The sequence below is a fragment of the Canis aureus genome, chromosome 24 (genome assembly GCF_053574225.1).
Source record: "Canis aureus isolate CA01 chromosome 24, VMU_Caureus_v.1.0, whole genome shotgun sequence".
Lineage (NCBI taxonomy): Eukaryota > Metazoa > Chordata > Mammalia > Carnivora > Canidae > Canis > Canis aureus.
In genome coordinates this window covers 8,224,807-8,245,139 of record NC_135634.1, presented here as the reverse complement: position 1 = coordinate 8,245,139, position 20,333 = coordinate 8,224,807, and the positions used below count along the sequence as shown (strand labels likewise).

Below are 20,333 nucleotides of genomic sequence, written 5' to 3'. Positions count from 1 at the left end.
TCCTGAATCTAAAGCCAATACTCTTTCCCAGAGTTCCTGTCTTAGTAGTTACTATTGGGTTTCTGTTAGAATTTCTGGAATACTGAAGAGGTTGTTGGACCTAACTGAAGAGATGGCTTTAGTTTGTCTTTCCATCATGCCATGACTGTTTTATCTGAGTGCACATGGGAAAAAAATGTAAAATAAAGCATGGGGGAAGGTGCCACAGAGATCATAATTGTGTTTTTATTCACCAGTAATTTACTCCTGAGTTTTATTTTTGCAGGACTAGTATGGCCTGACTAAAACATAGGTAGTTTACATTCTCTCCTTCCATTGTAACCAATAACCACTTCCTTACACACTGCCATAACCTCAGGATTCTATAGAAACGTCCCTGGTAGATTTACAATTTTGAACAGTTTGAAAACTAATCTTCAAAGATTTGGAATAGTAACTTAAACCACGCTTATTATGGAAGCGCCATCTTTATTTTGTGAGCCAGGGCAACTCAGGTTAAAGAAGAAAATAAAAAAAGCAAGAAAAATCTCTCAGAGATGATCACTCTTAATTGTATTCCAAGCCGAGTCATCTTTTTGAGAAGTGAAGCTACCTAAGTCTCCTCCCCAGACAATCTGTTCAGAGTACACAAACAGCTGTCCTCTTCACCTATCAACCAATGGCAACAGTGCATATGAATCTTGAGTTGCCCCGTGGCGGTTCCCCTTGTAGGGTCTTGTCTCTAGCACTCCGTGAGGGTGTTGAAGATCCTTCTTACTTCCCAGTTCTCTCTGGGGAATTTTAGGGGTAATCGGCCTCAGCTGAATCTCAATATGAACAAGATCAAAACCAAACACGTCCTTAATCTTGAGTTACTGTAGTTGGATGACAGTGAAGTCCTTACCAGGTGCACCAGCAGGCCTTCCAGCCCCAAGGCCACAAGCAGAATGTTACAGTCTCCAAAGCTTAACGATTGCAGCATTTATGTAGCCGCTTCAGTTTCCCCAGCCTGCATTCAACCAATTTCCACAGCTCACTCTGGAGGTGAAGATGGAAATACCACCAACTTCTGCAATGGATGCAATATCCTGTCATTGGTCAATGATTCACAGCAATACCAACACTAAGGCTGCAATTCTGGGGGATGCGGGGACCTCCTGAAGTATCTCTGCTCTGCAGATCAGATGCTCAGGTTCCCTCCTTTAGACCATCAGTTGTTTCTGCGGGATATTTAGAGGACTCTGAAGGGCAAACCATGCATAGCTGAGGCCAGTGGCATGTGCCTATTCAGCAGATAAAAAACAGCTCTAAAGAGTAAGCATGTAGATGACACCCCCTGGTGTTGGTGAGGATGGAGCAACAGGCACACACTTAACCACTGCTGGGGCCGTCAGCAAGCACAAATCCCTGGGACAGTCAGCAAATACAGTAACAGCATGGTTGTGTGTCATTATTTTAACTGGCTGTGTAGGATATATCATAATTTAGGTAACCAATATTTAAGTTGTTTCCAAATTTTCACAGTTATCAACAGTGTGTAAATGAAGAACCTTATACATACTTCTCTGTGAATTTGACCCATTAGATCCTTGGCAAAAATTCTCACGATTGGAAATACTAGATCAAAACCTATTATGCCGGAATCCCTGGATGGCACAGCGGTTTGGCGCCTGCCTTTGGCCCAGGGTGCGATCCTGGAGACCCGGGATCGAATCCCACGTCGGGCTCCCGGTGCATGGAGCTTGCTTCTCCCTCTGCCTGTGTCTCTGCCTCTCTCTCTCTCTGTATGTGGCTATCATAAAAAAAAAAAAAAAAACCTTATTATGCCAATATATAGTGTTAGGTGACCACCTAGAAAGTTGCATACTAAGATTACCAATTGATTACCTATGTTTTGTCTCAGTATTTTGACTAAAATATATACTTTTTACATTTAGATATTTGCTCCAGCTGGAAATTATTTTGGTGGTAGCAATGCCTATTTTTCTAAATGACTAGGTCAGTTTTCCCCACTCACTTTTACCCTGTATCAAATTCTCATTAATTTATGAGTCTGTTTCTGCATTTTGTACTACTGAGCTTTGTATTAATTGTATAATACCTTAGTTTCCATACTTGTATCATATTTTTTAATGTCTAGTAGGACAAATATTCACTCATTATTCTGCTTGGCTATTTATTCATGCTTATTCTTTCAGAAGAACTTTGATATCATTTTTTTCTGTATTAAAGGAAAAAAACCCTGTAAATTTTTTTTTTTTTTTTTTGCTTGGAATTTCCATTGAATTTGCAGTTTGATTTCAGGAGAATTACTTTCTTACAATATAGAGGATGTGTTCAAAAATCAAATTTATTGTTCCATTTATTCAAATATCACGTGTTCTTCAGTAGAATTTTATTGTTTTCTCCACAAAGGCCCTGAACATCTCTTGTTAAATTTATTCCTAGGAATTTTATACTTTTTTGATTGCCATTATTAAAGGGATATTCCCCCTTATAGCTATCTAGCCCATTTTACCAAGTAGACTAATCCACTTAGCTCCTAATGCACAATTGTCTGGAAGCTCCTACAACCTACAAGGAGCAGCAGAGTGCAGGCCCCTTGCCTTCTCTCCTTCACCTTCTGGGTCCTTCCTCCTTGGCCGCAGGATATGCCTGTGGACCCAGTTGTCATAGTAAATAAGGGAGAATCAATCCACGTGGTGAAATTCCCCACAAGTGGCCAGCAGTGAAAATATGAGCTTATTTCTACATGCCCAGTACCTGGGGTTCCTCAGGCTGGGCCAGATGCCTTGTGGCTGAGGGGTTAGGCATTAGGGCCAGGAGTGGGTAGCATCACTGATCTCTTATCCTAGCTATGGCCTTGTGACCCAGAGCCTGGGTCTCCCTGAGGGTACTCTCTTATCCAGGGCATGCCACTGGAAATTTACTGAGAAGGATGGCAGCCCTAGCTTTTCAGAGGAGCTAGGCCATCTCCCCAGGGCTCTGGCCTGCAGGAAGAACAAGCTCTAGAAAACAAGGCGGTTCAATGTTGTTTTTAGTTCTGATTTCTATCTCAGTCAATTAAAAATCAAGCTTTAAATATAAGACCTTATCCCCCATTATGTTTTAATAATCATCACTGGGGCTTAAAGTGATTAATAATGGAAAGTTTTTGTTTAAATATTAAACATTAATGGATTTATTATGCTCTTGAGAACTGGAGACAGAGTTGGAAATGGGCTCACAACATGCTTTACCCCTGGGGTCTGGGTTGATTGCAAAGGTGACCCTTGAGAGATGGTGCCTGTAATCAGAGGATACTCCTCTCCGCTCAGTGATCCACGATCTGGGGCTGCACCCTCTCCCCAGCAGCATGAAGTCTCACAAAAGCCTTTTACATTTTTGTTTTCCCAAATGACCTATGGATCTGCTAGAGGGGAATTTATTATCAACTGCTTCATTCCTTTGATGCCACATGATGACTTCGGGGCTGAGGAAGCCAAATCCCTTAATAATAATAGCTATTATCTGGCACTGAGCCGACACTTTATATGCATTATTCTATTTAAAGTTTACAAGTACCCTGAGGGACATGTAATATTATTCCTATTTAAATATGAGGATATAGAGACTTAGAAATGTTAAGTAACTTTTCAAGTATCCCCAGCTTGGAAGTGGTAGAAGTAAGATTTGGAATCAATTCTTATCTGATTCTGAATAACATGCTTTTTCCATTGCCCTGTCTCACCTAACCAAATAATAATTAAATGTCTGATGCAACTGTCTTGGGATACTACTGTCTCCTAGACCCTAGACCAGTTCCTGTTCTTTTTCGAGTAAGTGATGTGTCAGTATGATTTCAGAGGGTGGGCAACTGGGAGCAGTGGCATAAATATAAAACAATTATACCAGGCTTTACCCTGTGCCAGACACTGTGCTAAGTACTTTGTAGGTAATAAGTAATTGAATCCATAACAACCCCCAGATGTAGGTTCCACTATTGCCTCTCCATTCTATAGTTAAATCACAGAGACACTAAGCAACTTGTCTAAGATCAGATAACCAGCAGGTGGCCAAGCCAGGACCCACCCAGATAGGCTGGCTCCAGAGTCCTGTGCTCTTACTATACATTTGGAGTCTCTCAAACTAAGATGGAGAAGGCTGGGAGAGGAGCTTTTAGGGATAAGGGCTGGTGTTATCAAGAGTTCTGTTTGAGAAGAAGACATAGACATGGCCAACATGCACATGAGAAAATGCTCTGCATCACTTGCCATCAGGGAAATACAAATCAAAACCACAATGAGATACCACCTCACACCAGTGAGAATGGGAAAAATTAACAAGGCAGGAAACAACAAATGTTGGAGAGGATGTGGAGAAAAGGGAACCCTCTTACACTGTTGGTGGGAATGTGAACTGGTGCAGCCACTGTGGAAAACTGTGTGGAGGTTCCTCAAACAGTTAAAAATATACCTGCCCTACGACCCAGCAATTGCACTGTTGGGGATTTACCCCAAAGATACAAATGCAATGAAACGCCGGGACACCTGCACCCCGATGTTTCTAGCAGCAATGGCCACGATAGCCAAACTGTGGAAGGAGCCTCGGTGTCCAACGAAAGATGAATGGATAAAGAAGATGTGGTTTATGTATACAATGGAATATTACTCAGCTATTAGAAATGACAAATACCCACCATTTGCTTCAACGTGGATGGAACTGGAGGGTATTATGCTGAGTGAAGTAAGTCAGTCGGAGAAGGACAAACATTATATGTTCTCTTTCATTTGGGGAATATAAATAATAGTGAAAGGGAATATAAGGGAAGGGAGAAGAAATGTGTGGGAAATATCAGAAAGGGAGACAGAACATAAAGACTGCTAACTCTGGGAAACGAACTAGGGGTGGTAGAAGGGGAGGAGGGCGGGGGGTGGGAGTGAATGGGTGACGGGCACTGGGTGTTATTCTGTATGTTAGTAAATTGAACACCAATAATAAAAAAAATAAAAAATAAAAAAAAAAAAAGAGTTCTGTTTGAGTATACTATATCTGAAGTAGATTATTGGGTATCCCAATGGAACTATCAAGAAGGCATGTGAATATCATCTTGGCATCGTCAGCCTATAGGTGGTAGGTAAAGCCCAAGATAAGATGAGATTACCTCTAGAAAATATATAGGTAGAGAAGAGGAGAGGTCCATGGCCCCTTCCACATCCTGAGAGTGGAAGGGGGAGGGCTGGCAAAGGACCCAAGCGACTCTTTCCTTTCTCTCACACTCCACATCCCAACCATCAGCAGGACCTATGGATTTCTACCACTCCTTACCACTGCCCAGCCTCCACTGCCTTAGAACAAGCTATCAACATGGCTCACTCCTACAATCTAGAGGAGTCCCATCTGACAGACCACTCTAGTCACCCCACCTTCCTCACTAAACTCCTGCCACATCAGCCTTCTTGCTCTGAATGTGTGGGCATGCTCCTCTCTGGGCTACTGTACTTGCTATTCAATTTATCTGCAAATACTCTTTCCTAGAGAATCCCAGAACTCCATCTACTGCTTTGTTCAGATTCCTACTCTACTCAAATGCCACCTCCTTGCAAGGACCTTTCTTGATCATTCTATCCAAAGAGCACCCCCAATTCTCTTTCCTAAGATCTGCTTCAGTTCTCTTCATAGCCCTTATTACTTTCTATTGTTCTACATTGTATGACATGTTCAACGGCCATCTCTTCCCTATGATAGTAAACTCTGAGAAAGTGGGGACCCTATGTTTATTCACCACTATATGCTTAGTGCCCTGAAGAGTGCCTAGCTTGGTGGGAGGCACGTGACAAATATTTGTGAATGAATAATTGATGAAAAAGAAACTGAGAAGTAGTGGCTGGGTAGGAGGAAAATAAGGAGGAGCGTGTCATCACAGAAGCCAAGAGAAGAAATTGTCTTAAGAAGACAGATGTCTGCCTACACCTAATGCTGATGATGGTCAAAGTAATCAGGATGGAATCTGAATGCAGATGCTCTCCCCCCTTTCACTTTATTATTATTGGTGTGATAGAGACTCTTTTGCTGCATTGTAGGTAACCACAAAACATTGAAACAAACTGAATAAATAGGCATGGTTAACTTAATGGTTGAACACCTTAATATAGCTGTTCTATGGAATACTACGCAGTCATCCAGAATAAGAGGAAGATATACAACATTTTCTAAAATATTGTCCAGATATATTAAATAAGAAAGTAAACTGGAGTCCAATTTATACTATGATTCTTTTTTTTGTCTGTTAGAAAAGATATATATCTGTGAAGGAAAAATTAAGATAAATAAGGGATGCCTGGATGGCTCAGTGGTACAGTGTCTTGCCTTTGGCTCAGGGCATGATCCTGGAGCCCTGGGATTGAGTCCCACATCAGCCTTCTTGCATGGAGCCTGCTTCTCCCTCTGCCTATGTCTCTGCCTCTCTCTCTCTCTGTGTCTCTCATGAATAATTAAAAAATAAAAGGATAGATAAATGATAAGTAAATAATAAATCATTTAATAAATTATCTTGGTGGGGTTGTAAGGGGAGTTTTCACTTTTTGTTCTGTATAGTTGTGTTTTAAGTGGTAGGATTATTTTTGCTCTTTGCAGTTGCCATTTCAAGTAATTGAGAAAGGAAAATAAATAAATAGGATGTGTGTATATTCATAAATATACGAAAAAAATTGAGGGTGGGGGCTGGAAGCTCTGGACCAAAGATGAGCCAGAGAATACAGAAGAAAAGCCTCAGGCAAGAATGGAAGACTTTCTACTCATTTGCCCTTGCTCTGGGTATATTAGAGGCCCTATGCACCTGGGGTGATGGGTGGCAATTGTTATGACATCATACTGGTTTTGAGCTAGCTACTCTGTCTCTCCCTCAGGGAGAAATTTCCAGTATGTTCCAGCAGCTGAATTAGTCCAATGGCCTGTGGAGAGCTCCTGTAAATTATGGCAAAATTTAGCTGCTGACATCATCGTTCACCATTTTTTTTTCTCCTCAAGACACCAGTCTGTGAAGTATATTCTGATGAGAATATGGCACGCTGGCCCAGTTCTTCTCTCTTCCAGATGCATCATTTGCCCAGATTCCTTTGACAACAATGAGCTGTGGGACATACTTGGCTTACCTCCTAAAGTAAGAGTCAAGGTCATCCTCTGAAATGGATTTTCTTGCAAAATGGAAATTGGTAATTTACTCCACGAATTGCACTTCTAAAATTAAATTCTATTTCAATAGTAAGAGATGATAAAGGATGTTTTTACTTTGTTAAGTTATCAGGATTGAGCTACGTGTGTGTTAGTAAGATCTCCAACCCCATTTCCCAAACTTCTTGAGAGAGTAGTCTATATTTGATGTCTTTTTCTCACTTCTAGATCTTTTCCCAGCCCTCTGCATTATGATTATCCTCCCTCTTTCTCTTTCATTCTCACTCCTTTGTCTGTCACTCACATGCTAGGAGACTGTCTTGTGTCCCCAGAGCCCCTCCTGGCCTCTGAGTGGCTCTCCCTGCACAACATGCCTGCCTCAAATGCTCACATTGCCTTTGCTTAGTGTGCAAAGGCATGCCTTTCCCTCACTTTTCTACCCAATTAACTTACCTTTCATAATTAGTTCAGTTGTCACTTCTTTGGAGGATCTTCACTGGCCTTTCCCTCCTATCCCCAAGGAAGAACTGAGTCTCCTCCAGTCTGTGTTTTCATAGCTGTGAACAGACTACAGGTACAGAGCTTACCTGAGAATCACTGTGGCCTTGTCCTCACGTGTCTCCCGTCTGTCTCTTCCATTAGACTATCTTTCTCTTCCATTAGACTTACATCCTCAACCCTAACACAGCAATGGGAGCAGAGGAGGCACCCAGCTTGTGTTGGTTGAATGAAAGGATGCGTTTATTGATTCCCAGGGGGAAATATGAGAGGCAAAACCACAGTTTTGCTGGGGACTCAGTGATGATAGGAATACTGAAGAACCACATGCACATAGACCCCTGCCCAGTTACCACTCTGACTCGCTTCCTTCTCAATCTGTGCTGGGGCTGGCCCGAGAGTTTTAAATCCCCATTCCCAATTCTGTTTCTGACTCACTAGCTCTTTCTGTTACTCACTTCCTGTCTACAGTGGCACTTGCTGGTTTATAAAGCAAGGTGACCCTTGAGGGATGACAACAACCCAGAGCTTAAAAACAGTTCCAGAGTCCCAGGGACTGTGTAAAGCCTAAATGTTGTTATGAATCAGTGAAGTGTGTTGCATGAAAACTGCTAAGCTCTCCCCTGGATTGCTAACGATTTTATTTGTCAAGTTTGAAAAGTACTAAAACCACCCCAAGGGGGGAGTTTTGATATTCACTCTTCCTCTTGAGTAATTTCTTATGGAGAAGAACAAATAAGGCAGGAAGCCAGGGTTTCAGCCGACAAGGGAGTGGGGTGAGGTGAGGTGGCCTCTCCTGCTCTAATTCCCAGTCTCAGTGTATTTAAGTAAGTGTCTGCAAAGACAACAATGCATAAATTATGAGTACTCGAAGGCAGTTCCTGCGAAAGGAAGAGAATTTATAAATGTTGCAGCACTGTTTCCTTCTGAGGGGTACCCAGTGAGTCAAAGGTCACTGTGATGTTTACCTCTCTCTGTCTCCTGCTGGGGGAAGGAAGGGGTGACTCCTGCGTCATTTCTCAGCATCTCAGCAACACCAGAGGGGATAGGAGGTCCTTCACTCTTCTCCAGTCAAGCCAGGGTAAGTGGTATGGGCTGTGGATCCCTGGCCTCCCCGACAACGGGTACCTTCCAGATCAGAAATAATTAGCTGAGTCATCCCATGGCTAGAAGAGTGAGAACATGCCAAATGCCAATTAGCTTGGCATAGAAACACATAGCTTCCCAGCAGTCGGGTCTAAGGTTAATATAAGGACTAATGGGAGTAAGAATTCTTTTTCAGAACATGGTTGGCTTCAGGCCTCAAAGCGAGGACCTGGATACCCCAACTCATATCCTGGGCTTTCATAAGAACCTAGTGCACACTACCTAGTATTATGGGTTTTACTGAAGCTTTTTGTCTTTCTAGTTGTGGGGGTGGGGAATGGCAGGGTGGTAGGGGAACACTCTTGTCCCTGTCAGCTTTAAGGATGTGGATAGTGGACTCTTTCCCATCCCCCTGTTAGGTGTTGTGAGGTCCCCTTTGCACTTCCAAGTGTCCTGAGGGCCATGCAGGGTGGAGTCTCCGCAGGCAGCTGGGAAGGAAGAATCAATGGCTCATCCTGTGGGCTTTGCTGGGAGAGAGAGAGGGATGGTCCCACCACAGGAAGACTAGATGGTCAGCATCTGCAGATTTGGAAGTGGTTCTTATTCAGGGAGAGGTTTTCCTTCTCCCCTTGAAGGGCCAACCGGACCCTCAAGTCGGGTCAAATGCCTCTTTCCAATGTTAAAAATAACGCCAAAAGGCTGTATTCAGACATTTCTAAAAATCTCAAATATTCACACAGAGTCCCTTATGTAAAATACGCATACATAGTGTTATAACTGTTTATAATATGTGTATGGGTGTGCTGGTATATATAAACATATATGTAATGTGTGTGTATGTGTGTATGTGTGTGCACTCTCATAATCTCAACAGAATAACATATCTTGGGAAAACCCTTCCCTATCCACGTTTATCCTGGCCAACATGGTAATCATCCCCTCAGTGCAAGCTTTCAAAGACAAGCAGTTCTTTCCAGGTTAGAGCAGCACACAAGAACTTAAAACTGGAATAGGTCACCTGAGATTTGTATTCAATTTATATTTCATCTTATTATTATTTTTAAAAGACTTTATTTATTTAGTCATGAGGGACACACACACAGAGGCAGAGACACAGGCAGAGGGAGAAGCAGGCTCCCTACAGGAAGCCTGGTGCAGAACTCAATCCCAAGACCCCGGGATCACAACCTGAGCCAAAGGCAGATGCTCAATCACTGAACCACCCAGGTGTCCCTATATTTCATTTTAAAATGTGAAAAATATCTTGAAAAAAGATATATCTACTGCCACGAAGTAGGTTGGGGGCTGGGGACAGTCATACGCTAATTAACTCCAAGAGACTCCCCAACACCCTATATCCAATCCAGGGCTAGATGCCTGTAGGTTAGTAGAGTCCATCTTTATAAGAGATCCCAGGACACATGAGTTAGACCACCCCTCCCCTGACAAATGTTGAATACTTAAAAATGCAACAACAAGGGAGTGAAGCTCAATGAAGCCCAATAGAAACATTTCATATCTTCAGGATGTTTAGGGACTTCTATGATGGATGGCCTCACAACATTGGTCATTTATTGACATTTTACACTCTATGGGGCATGATCCCAGAAAGCCAGTCCCCAAATGAAATCTGTCCCCATATTTTAAACGACAATTCTTTGCTTTGACAAAATTATGGGCCTCTCAGCTTCTTGGATATTGCATCCAAAATTATAATGGTTTCCTTATTGATAAACTTCGATTCTGAGCTTCTCAGGTTAATATTTTACATGACAAGTAAGATGTTTGGACATGGCTATTATATGCATAAGCACGTTATACTTTGAATGATCTTGTTAACAAATATGTTAGGAATTGTGTAAATTGTGGCAGTTTTGGACTCTGACTGAGAGTCAGTGGACAGGAATGGGCTGGGAATTGGCCCAACACAAGGGTAAGACTGGTCTTTCCCAGGAGAGAAGGAAACTCTCACTAAAATGAGAACCGTCTATGAACTGGGTTGCAGAGCTCAGTAGTAGCCACTGGAGATTGAAAACTCTGAATATATACTGAATATATTTCCATAAACCTGTTCCTGAGGACTATGGAGTTAGCAGGGCTCTCTTTTCATAGGTCAGGAAACAATTCTTATTGATGTGAGACAGATGTATTCTTATTCTCTTTAAATTTATAGTTTAATGACTTGGAAACACACACACACACACACACACACACACACACACACACGTATGTCAGGGATGGCAAGTAGGTGTCATTCTTCATGGAAATGTTAATTGCTTGGTGGAGATTGCCCTGAGCAATGAGAGCTGTGGAGCAGTGGAGAGAAAAACCCCTGGTGGCAGCTGGAGACAGCTGCTAAAGGCATGGAGAGTGGCGAGGGCTGAGGGCTCTTGTAGGGGAAGCTCAAGCAGCATGGAAGGATCAAATATCACATCAGCTTAGGTTTCATACCTGTCAAGAGCTATTCTATTTGATTCAAGCTTGTTAAAGTAACTGCAGCAGGCATTCAGCACATAGTAATAGTCACCTCCAAACACCAAGAGTTCAACTAGAATTTGTGTCTTGAGTGGAAAACAAGTGACTCAATTTAAAGCAAGAAATGGAAAAGAAAATTGGTGAGTTCATTTTAAGCTAGTTCTATTGGAAATAATCAACATTACGTTAAGTTCATACATTATCCCCAAACCTACGTTAGCCATGCTTCATGACTTCCACTATTAAACATATTTCACAAACCTAATCCTTCATAAACACAGAAAGTATACATTTTAATTGGGTAAAGATAGGCTTTATAGTAGAATAATTTTATAAGAGGGCCGTTATCTCTTTGCATTAGCTAGCACAGAAGAAATCTGTGACTTGTGAAGGAAAACAGGGATGAGACCAATTTATATTCCTTCAGACCTTTGCCTCAATCTGATTAGTTAGCAAACAGTTTTTTTTAATTGTTTAGTTCACTAGGCCATAAATTCAGCTTCCTTATCAGCACAGAGCAAGGCATTTTATAGCGCAGCGTCCAGAATAAACAAAAGCCCCCCCAAAAAAAAACAAAAAAAAAACAAAAGCCCTTTAAGCTCTAGTGATTTGCTCCATAGGTTCCCTTTAATTAAAGCTCTCCTCTTAAATAGAAGCTCATGTTTATGATTTCATATTTGCCTTTATTAGAGGACTTGTATCATTTTATTTGTCCACAGGAAAAAAAAAGGATGCTTTCAGACAGTGATTGTATCATTTCGGAATTGCATTTTGCTGGCCTTCACAGAGACCTGACAGTAGCAACTTAAGCAGATTGGGTTATTTCCCTCTGTCGTAGGAGGATGATGAACATTAACACATGCACAGCAGCTCTGTGAATCATCAAGAACCCAGGATCCTTGTGACTTTGTGCTCTTTCACATTTGGCATGTGGCTTTCATCCTCAACCTTGCCTCATGGTGTAAGGTGGAAGGAGCTTCAATAGCCATTGTGTCTCCATTCCAGGGAAGAGGCGGGAAGAAGAGGGTCTGGGTATCTTTCAAGAAACCTTTCCAGAAGTTAACACCCAGAACTGACCACATTCCAGGAGACTCCTGGTCTCACCTGTCTCCATGGTCCTCAACTACTGGATCAACTCTGCATAGACTCGTCACAGTGTGACCTTGCCGCCTGGCTACGCTCTGTAGCTTTCCTTGCAAGGCTTCCCCATCCCCACCTAGGAGTGGGGTTCCATCTGACCTGGGGCAAAGGAATAGGCCTCATGAAATTGAGCGATCAGTTGTGTTTGATGCCCAGCAATGCCCAGCTTCATAACACATCTTCATATCGGCTCTCTCTCCTTCCCTACATCATGTCCCTTACCGCTCCTTCCCTAGGAGTGCATTTCCTAAAAAATTAGCGACACATCCACTTTATCTCAGGCTCTGCTTTCTTGGGAACCCAGACTATAATAGGGCAAAACAGGGTGACATGAACGTATTAGCTAGGGCACCCCAGCAATGTAGTCTTTTAGCTGGGAATCTTGACTTGTCAAATCAGATCAGATTTCTGTTGCTTAGGAAGTATGAGAGAAGTCTCTGCCACAGTGACCTACAGTTAAAGGAAATTAAGCAGAGGCATGGTAGAGAGTGACTAGGGGCAGGGTCACTTCTAGGTGGTGGGTTTTGTTTTTTTTTAAGATTTTATTTATTTATTCATGAGAGACACACAGAATGAGGCAGAGACACAGGCAGAGGGAGAAGCAGGCTCCTTGTGCAGAGCCCGATGTGAGACTTGATCCCAAGACCCCAGGATCACACCCCAAGCCAAAGACAGACACTCAACCAATGAGCCACCTAGGCATCCCCACTTCTAGGGTTCTGTGTGCACCTAAATTGGTCTCTTCAACAGTAGGCAAACAGCACTGAAAAATTCCATTAGCTACATTTAGCTAAACTAGAATGCCTGGTGCCTTTGGGGCTGTGCCATGGGAACAAAATCCAAATGAGGCAAATTGCACCAGCCGAGATCTTTTTCTTTGAGGCTAATAGAGCCTGGTTGTCTAGAGGTAGCTTGCAGCTACAGTACCAGTTTTGCTTGAATTAGACAAGGAGGTCTTAGGAGATTTGGGCCAATATTATTAGGACGTTACCCTAGAGGCTACCTTCAAAGGTGTATTATTTTTTATCAGGACTGTGAAAGGCAGGAGATAGTGGGTGCTGGCAGAAGTAAAGTAAGGTGGGAGTCTGGATGAAAGTGGAAGTCAAGGTTTAGTGTGATGCAAAACTGAAAAAGATGCTACTCTTAGGGGGCAGGGCTGTCAGCACCAAGAAAGTAGCTGAGTAAGAAGAAAGCAAAATAAAGTGGAGTAACAGAATGGGGTTATCCAGAGGCCTTTAGAAGTGGAAGATGAGGGGGAGGCATAGGGAGTTGGACCTGTGTGGAAGTTTTCCTTGGTTGTGCCTTAGAGAGCCTGAGGGCACTCCCCCAGTTAGAATGGCTTGATTCTTTTGGATTCAGACATCTCCCCCCAACCCCCAATGTTGAATATTACTTTTTTAAAAGATTTTATTTTTAAGTAATCTCTACACCCAATGTGGGGCTTGAACTAACAACCCCAAGATAAAGAATAGTGTGCTCTTCCTACTGAGCCAGCCAGGAGACCCTGGATATTACTTTTAAAATAAAATTTAAAAAAATCTCTGGGATATCTAACATCTGATATTACTCATCAGTTCACTGACTCAGTGATTAGTTGATAATTGTTGAGAGCAATAGGACAGTGGACTAGGGTGTGTGGAGATGGGCATGTGGAAAGAGGACCCCAAAACTTGAAGTGCAGAGAAGGAAGAAAATTACTAGCAAAAAGCTGCCTTGGCTCACAGTGTTGGATTCCTTTCCCTAAGCAGTTTGGCAAAACTCCAGAATGTTAGAGAGACCAGGAAAAGTACCAACTGGGTCAGTTATACTACAAACCATTAGTCCAGAATCCTGTGCAGCCCAAGTGGGTTCAACAAAACAAAGCCAGGCCAGACTGTCTGAAGCATATTTTTATTAGGTGCTTCTCAAAATACAGAAATAAAGGACAGAAACAGATACAGTGCTTTTGGCTGCAAGTAACAGAAAAATGTAGATTCACTGCTTTTAAATTATATGACTAGTTTTAGGCTTATTATTCAGATACTCAAAAGCATCTTCAGGATCCCACTATTCTCATTCCATCCTTCTGTACTGCTCTGCCATCCTCAGTTTGCCAAGATGGCTGTCATGGATCCAGATGTGGAATGGAGACACGACAATGTCTGGTGGAAGAAAAAAATTTTTCAAGTTCTGATTGCATCACTTTTCTGAGGACATCCAGATGTCTAACAGACACATGAAAGGATGGTCAATATCATGCATCATCAGGGAAATGCAAATCAAAACCACGATGAGATACCACCTCACATCTGTCAGAATGGCTAAAATTAGTAACACAGAAAACAACAGGTGTTGGTGGGGATGTGGAGAGGAATGCAAAATGTTGGTAGGAATGCAAAATGGACTGGTGCAGCCACTCTAGAAAACAGTATGGAGGTTTCTCAAAAAGGTAAAAATAGAACTACCCTCTCTTAAAAAAAAAAAAGTTATGAAATGGAGCCCCATGTCAGATTCAGCCCTGGGCATGGATCCTGCTTAAGATTTTCTCTCTCCCTCTCCTTCTGCCCCTCTCCTATATCCCACCACTCCTGCTCACACACACACTCTCTCTCTCTCTCTAAAAAAAAAAAAAAAAAAAAAAAAAAAGTAGACCTACCCTATAATCCAGCAACTGCACTACTAGGTATTTACCAAAGGATACAAAAATACAGATTCAAAGGACTACATGCACCCTGATGTTTATAGCAGCATTATCAACAATAGCCAAACTATGGAGAAAGTCCAAATATCCATTGGCTGATGAATGGATAAAGAATATGTGGCATTTATATACAATGGAATATTACTTAGCCATCAAAAAGGAGAGAAATCTTAGGGTACCTGGGTGGTTCAGTCAATTAAGTATACAACTCTTGATTTTGGCTCAGACCATGATCTCAGGGTTGTGGGCTCCACACTGGGCATGGAGCCTGCTTAAGATTCTCTTTCTCTTTCTCCCTTTGCCCCTCCTCCTTCCTGGTCACACAAGCATGCACTCTCTTTCTCAAAAAAAAAAAAAAAAAAAAAAAATCTTGCCATTTGCAGTGACATGGATAGAGCTAGAGGGTATAATGCTAAATGAAATAAGTCAGAGAAAGACAAATATATCTCACTCATATATGGAATTTAAGAAAGAAAACAGATGAACATATGGGAAGGGGCAAAAGGGAAAAAAAACCCTAAGAGACTATTAAAAATAGAAAACCTGAGGATTCATAGAGGGAGGTGGGTGGGGGATAGGCTAGAGGGATGATGGGTTTTAAGGAGGGCACTTACTGTGATGAACACTGGATGTTGTATGTAAGTGGTGAATCATTGAATTCTATTCCAGAAATCAATATTGTATGTTTACTAATATTTACTAATTAATACTAATAACTAATATTTACTAATATTGTATGTTTACTAACTAAAGTTTAAATTTTAAAAAAGATATATATATATAAAGAAAAATTCTGATTGTGTCAGCAAGAAGACCTTTTTCTAGAAGACCTTCAGCTGGCTTCCTCTCATGTCCCATTGATAGAACTGCCCCTGCCCAAGCCATATATTGGGAGAGGAAAGGAGCTGCCAGCATTGCCTTACACTAATCACGGTGACACTCTGTAGGGCTATGCCTGGAGCCAATTTCCCATAAAGCATTTGGCCATGTGGAAGAGCCTGGGAACCTGAGGAAATGTATTCTTTTGAGCCTCTGTTCATCCATAAAATTTCGAAGACTGTTTGTGATGAACAAATGAGGTAATGGACGTGAAGTGTGACCTACACAGCAAACACTCTGTAACTGGTCGCTCTGATTATGGGCATTTTCTATTCCCTAACTTCAGTTCCAGAACGTGAATCCCTCTTGCCAGCACACACAAAAGATTATATACTAGGTCAGGGATCACAGTGAGAGCCATAGAGCCCCGGCTTGCAGGGAAGATGTTCTTTCTGTGTCCGACGCCAAAGCTCTAGTCCTGGCTCCTGTGTCAAAGCTGTAGTCTACTCTCTCCCTTCAAGAATTCAGGGATGTTTCAGGATGCTGGCATTATAATTCTCCTCTTGTCAACTTCTCCACGACAGATGATACATCGGCTGCAGAATGTGGACAGTAAAGTAAGGAAGGATTAAGCACTTATGTTCCCTATGCACTGCCCAAAGGAAAAGCAATATTCTCTGGAGTCTCAGTCACTATGACTGGGTTTCAGTGAGCTGGGCTGGCAGATAAAGACTCTTCATGTTCTGACTGCAAAGTATGTCTTTGGGCCACTGGCCTGCAGCTACCCAGTGACTGCCCCGTTGCCACCTCCGGCTTCCCTAAATAAGGGCAGATAGTGGTCTGACTAGTGGAACAGGGGCTTTAGAATCAGATAGAACAATCTGCATGTGAATACCGGCTCAGCCACTATGTGACCATGTAGAAGTCACTGAACTTGTCCCCTGCTCAGTTTATTTTTCCATCTACTGGAAAGTAGATGCTATGGATTGAATGTTTTACTCCACCACCACCCTCCCACCCCCCATCAAATTTGTATGTTGCAACTCTACTCCTCAATGGGATAATATTTGGAGATGGGGCACTTAAAACATAGTCCTTCATGAATGGTATTTCTGCTTTTATAAAAGAGACTACAGAGAACTCCCATCCCCCCTCCCCTCCCCAATCTGAGGACATGGTAGGAAGGCTGCTATCTGTGGACCGGGAAGCTGATCCTCAACGGGTACCACATCTGCTGTGCCTTGATTTTGGACCTCTCAGCCTCCAGAACTATGAGAAATAAATGTTTGTTGTTTAAGCCATCCAATCAATGGTGTTTTGATAGGGCAGCCTGAACAAGGACAGTAGGTTTAATATCTACCTTGGAAGGTTGTAAGGTTACAGATAACACATATAATGTATCTATCACAGAACATACATTTAATGAATGATAACCACTATTATTAGTAAACCAGGTTTGTCTTTATGTTCATACATATATATATATACACACACACATATATATAATGTGTATATATGTGTATTATATATATAAAAAGTAGGTTTATTGAGGTTTAATTTATATACAATAAAATTCATTCATTTTAAGTGTATGGTTTGGGGAGTCCTGGCAACTGTATATTCATGTAATCGTCACCACAATCAAGATCTGGAACATTTCTATTGCCATTCGCCAAACTTTCTTTGTGCTTCTTTGGAGTCAGTCCCTGACTCCTCCATTGCTGGACTCAGGCTATCACTGATTTACTTCCTATCATTAACATTTTTGCCTTTTCTAGAATTACATAAAAATAGAATCATGTACTATAATCTTTTGTGCCTTGCTTATTTCTCTTTGCATAATGTTTTTGAGATTTATCCATTTTGTGTGTATATTAGTTTTTTTTCTTTTGCTGACTAGAATTCCATGTACCAATTGATGGACATTTGGAGTATTTCCTTTTTTTTTTTTTTTTTTAATTGGAGTGCAATTTGCCAACATACAGCATAACACCCAGTGCTCATCCCATCAAGTGCCTCTCTCAGTGCCCGGTCATCCAGTCACCCCCACCCCCCGACCACCTCCCTTTCCACCACCCCTTGTTCGTTTCCATTTGTAGAATGCTGCTATGAACATTCATATCTGATGTGTATACATATGCATATGGTTTAATTTCTCTTGGGTAAATATTTAGGACTGGAATCGATAGGTGATAATGGCATATTTAATTTGATAAGAAAGTACCATCTTCCAAAATGGCTATACCATTTTGTATTTCCACTAATAATGCATGAGATTTATAGTTGCTTTTACTCCTCACCAGTACCTGGTATTGTCATTTCTTTTCATTTTAGCTGTTTTAGTGTGTGGATGGGGACATCTCATTGTGGTTTTGATTTTTCATTTCTTTGATAACTCATGTACCAAGCATCTTTTCGTATACTCATTGGTCATTAGCATATTTCCTTTTGCGAAGTGTCCAATCTTTTGTCCATTTTAAAACTAACTGGTTTGTCTTATTATCATGCTGTAGAGTTCTTGAGATATTCTGGGTTCAGGTCCTTGGTCAGATATATGTTTTACAAAAGTTCTCTCCCATTTCACAAAATGCATATTCATTTTCTTAAGGGTATCTTTCCAGAAGCCTAAGTTTTTGACGAAGTCCACCGTATCAAATTTTTCTTTTATGGTTTGTATTTTTGCGTGTATGTCCTATCTAAGTACTCTTGGCTTATCTCAAGCTAACAAAGATCCTCTCCTATTTTAGTTTTCACATTTAGGTTTATGATCCAGTTCAAATTAATTTTTATGTATGATGTGAAGTAAAGGGTCTTTTTCTCCATAAGGATATCAAACTGCTCCAGTACCATATGTTATAAAGATGATCCTGGGGCACCTGGGTGGCTCAGTGGCTGAGCGGCTGCCTTCAGCTCAGGGCATGATCCGCAGGTCCTGGGATCCAGTCTCACATCGGAGTCCCCGCAGGCAGCCTGCTTTTCCCTCTCCCTGTCTCTCTCTCTCTCTCTCTGTGTGTCTCATGAATAAATAAATAAAATCTTAAAAAATAAATAAATAAAGTGGACATCTCGGTGGTTCAGCAGTTGAGCATCTGCCTTTGCCTCAGGATGTGATCCTGGAGACCTGGGATCAAGTTCCACATCGGGCTCCCTGATGGAGCTTGCTTCTCTCTTTGCTTATGTCTTTGCCTCTTTCTTTCTGTGTCTCTCATGAATAAATAAATAAAATCTATAAATAAATAAATAAATAAATAAATAAATAAATAATCCCTTCCGTATTCAGTTATCGTGACATCTGTGTAAAAAAAACAAACAAAAAACCCCAACGGACCATATAAGTATGGGTCTATTTCTGGATTCTCTATCTACTTCTATTAATCCTTATACGTATCCAATGCCAATACCATGTTGTATTGGGTAATACAGCTTTACAGTAAGTTTGAAATCAGATAGTGTTAAGTCTTCTAATTTTTCTTTTTCAAAATATTTTGGTTATTCTAGGTCCTTTGCACCTCCAAATATGTTTGCCAATCAGCTTGGAAATTTCTATAAGAAGTCTGCTGGGATTTTGATTGAGATTGCAATGAATCTGTAGAATAACTTGAGGAGATACAACATCTTCAACAAGATTGAATCATCTGATGCACAAACATGGTGTATTTACCCATTTATTTAGGTCTTCTTTAATTTCTCTCTGTAATGTTTTGTAGTTTCCAATATAAAGATATTGCATACATTTAATCAAATTTATTCCTAAGTGTTTTTATTTTTAATGTTATAAACATAACTGTTTTTTTTTCTCAATTTCATTTTCTGAAATGAAATTTTGTTGTTAGTATATAGCGATGGAATTGATTTTTGTATGCTGACCTTGATGCCTGCGGCCTTACTAAATTCGCCTACTAGTTCTAGGAGCATTTATGTGGATTCTTTGAGGTATTAAAGATTCATGGTTTGATTATCCAAAAATATAGATGGTTGATTTCCTCCTTTCCAAACTGCATGTCTTTGCTTACTTTTCTTGCCTATTGCATTAGGATCTCTAGTAAATGATAGAATAGAAGTAGAGGTGCCGACTAAGGTGTCGACTAAGACTAAGGCCTATCTCGAAATAGGCAGACAATTGCTTTATTTGCTGTCATACTGAGGAGACAATATATCAGATGGCTCTGATAGAACTGCTTCCGAAGCTTATCAGTTTACCAGTGATTATATGAAGAAAGGGAAAGGAGTGTACGTGCTTGCAAGCAGTTCTCCAGGATGTCATTGCACATCACAAGGTATAATTTATTTGGTTGTAAAAATTAAGGCTTACTGATTTCCATGTAGACATATGAAATACCCTTAGGTCACCTAAATACATTGTGTCTATCATATCTGATTATTTAAAAATATTTCCTGCATGCCTCCATTCAACTGGTTTTCTGGTTCGTTTTTTGGTTTCTCCTTGAGGTCATTTGAGAGGGTCACAGGAGGCTAACATCAGCCACCTACTGTAGTGTGTGGG

General features: G+C 41.2%; 2 long non-coding RNA genes across 3 annotated transcripts; one reads left to right on the top strand and one right to left on the bottom strand.

Moving 5' to 3' along the window:
* Window positions 1-448: 448 nt before the first annotated feature.
* Window positions 449-8,752, bottom strand: LOC144295710 (uncharacterized). Of its 2 annotated transcripts, none has more exons than XR_013362791.1 (3): window positions 8,598-8,752; window positions 7,585-7,699; window positions 449-1,771 (listed from the first exon to the last, which is right to left on the bottom strand). It is a non-coding gene; the product is annotated as an uncharacterized LOC144295710 (long non-coding RNA). The 2 variants fall into 2 exon arrangements; XR_013362792.1 differs by having other exon boundaries at window positions 449-1,048.
* On the top strand, window positions 6,457-20,333 carry LOC144295711 (uncharacterized). The gene is made up of 3 exons (XR_013362793.1): window positions 6,457-7,172; window positions 8,624-8,710; window positions 19,328-20,333. It is a non-coding gene; the product is annotated as an uncharacterized LOC144295711 (long non-coding RNA).